This window comes from Tiliqua scincoides, chromosome 9 (assembly GCF_035046505.1).
Source record: "Tiliqua scincoides isolate rTilSci1 chromosome 9, rTilSci1.hap2, whole genome shotgun sequence".
Lineage (NCBI taxonomy): Eukaryota > Metazoa > Chordata > Lepidosauria > Squamata > Scincidae > Tiliqua > Tiliqua scincoides.
Genome location: NC_089829.1, coordinates 707,165 through 709,648, shown reverse-complemented (window position 1 = coordinate 709,648; position 2,484 = coordinate 707,165).

The following is a 2,484-nucleotide window of genomic DNA, read 5'->3' as shown; positions in this document are numbered from 1 at the left end:
ATAGGCTTCAGCTCCATAGCCATTCTACCTGCACAGGGGAGTTGGCCGTGCCCAAAAGCCAGAAATGTGACGGAATGGCTGAAAGTTTTGCAGAAAGCACCAACATCGGGGTTGGGCAGACACTGGAGGAAGTCACCCAGGCCATCAGGATGTGTGGCTCTTGGGCTGCAAGGCAAGAAGGGACAAGGTGTGGTTCTCCAAGAACAGCCCGCAGATGAGAAACGGGTGTAGGGGCTAAGTGTCAGTGCCTGCACAGCAGTCCAGCAGGTGCATAGTTAGGCCATGCTGATGTCATGCTGCTGCTGCTGGAGAGACGGGCCGGGGCCCTTTGAAACCAACCTCGTGCCTTTGATGACGGCCTTAAACTGCACTCAGATGCAAGGGACGGCACCAGAATGCAGGTCTCTTGTTGTTTTGTGTGCTCCCTGAGGCATTTGGTGGGCCGCTGTGAGATACAGGAAGCTGGACCTATGGCCTGATCCGGCAGGGCTGTTCTTGTGTTCACTCCCTATCAAGCCAGAGAGACGGTGCACCCAGGCAGAGCCGCAGGAAAGCTTTGGTGTCAGCAGCATGAGTCAGCCCAAAGGAGCCGCAACTCCTTCAGAGCATTTGCTAACATCTAAGTGTTTTGGGGCGACGGCCCAGGGTGGAGTGGCAATGCCACCACACAGCCCCACCTGTCATTACTTTGCAGGTGCATAGCAGAGGCACCAGTCATGCCTGTGATGGTAGAACAGTCGAGGGAGGCAGAAGGGATTGTTCCAGATCCGCACCCAGCACTCTTGCCCCAAAGTGCCTCCTTTGTTTACAGGCAGACACAGAATCGGTCCTGCAGGCATTGGACTGGCTCACCTTAACACCAGAAGGAGCAGCGTCTCAAGTGAGATAACTCTGTTCAAAAGCTGGCATTCCTGCCCCTCATTGAACACATCGCATTAATATACCCAACTACGGAGTTATTTTTTTATTGTTGGCAACCTTCAGTCTCGAAAGACTATGGTATCGCGCTCTGGATGGTGGTTCTGGCACAGTGTCTAGTGTGGCTGAAAAGGCCGATTCGGGAGTGACAATCCCTTCCACACCGGGAGCAAGTGCAGTCTGTCCCTGGTCTGTCTCCCTGGCTGTGGGCCTTCCTTCTTTGCCTCTTTGCCTCAGTCTGTTGGCCAATTGTTTCTTCAAACTGGGAAAGGCCATGCTGCACAGCCTGCCTCCAAGCGGGTCGCTCAGAGGCCAGGGTTCCCCACCTGTTGAGGTCCACTCCTAAGGCTTTCAGATCCCTCTTGCAGATGTCCTTGTATCGCAGCTGTGGTCTACCTGTAGGGCGCTTTCCTTGCACGAGTTCTCGATAGAGGAGATCCTTTGGGATCCGGCCATCATCCATTCTCACGACATGACTGAGCCAATGCAGGCATCTCTGTTTCAGCAGTGCATACATGCTAGGGATTCCAGCACGTTCCAGGACTGTGTTGTTAGGAACTTTGTCCTGCCAGGTGATGCCGAGAATGCATCGGAGGCAGCGCATGTGGAAAGCATTCAGTTTCCTCTCCTGTTGTGAGCGGAGAGTCCATGACTCGCTGCAGTACAGAAGTGTACTCAGGATGCAAGCTCTGTAGACCTGGATCTTGGTATGTTCCGTCAGCTTCTTGTTGGACCAGACTCTCTTTGTGAGTCTGGAAAACGTGGTAGCTGCTTTACCGATGCATTTGTCTAGCTCGGTATCGAGAGAAAGAGTGTCGGAGATCGTTGAGCCAAGGTACACAAAGTCATGGACAACCTCCAGTTCATGCGCAGAGATTGTAATGCAGGGAGGTGAGTCCACATCCTGAACCATGACCTGTGTTTTCTTCAGGCTGATTGTCAGCCTTAACTATGGAGTTAAGTTAAGCCTTAACTATGGAGTTAAGGTTGGGGGAATGGGGTTTGGCAGGCCTGGTGTCAGTTACACAGCCAGGAGGCCCCTGCTTCTGACCTGGCTTCCACCACAAGCTGCCCAGGTAGCCTTGGGCAAGCCACAGTCAGCCTGTTTCCATGGGGCTGTTAAGGGAGAACAGGACATGTTTGCAAAGCACTATGAGCTTTTGAGAGGGCCGCATCAATGCAGGCATTCACTGTCTTCAGATACCACCTTGGAAGAGACTGCTCAACTTGGCAGCACACCACTGGTGAGACAGAGTGGGGACCCTTTCCCCAGGGCTCAGCAAAGCAGAAGCCACTGCAGGCCCACCAGACAGCATCTCTTACATGCCTCCCACCTAGTGCCCTGCTGGTGGAAGATGAGCCAGGGGTTGCCTGGTGCGCACCCCAGAGACCTTGACCGCACTGCAGGGCTCCATAAGGCAGATGCAATTCCTGTCTAGCAATGCCACTTGTCTTAATTGGTCTGCACGGTGCCCTTGCAAGGTTTAACCTTCCAATAAATCTCATTTCATTTGAAAGCAGGGTCTAATCTGGGAAAGTGTGCTATTAAAGCATTTAATTTAATAA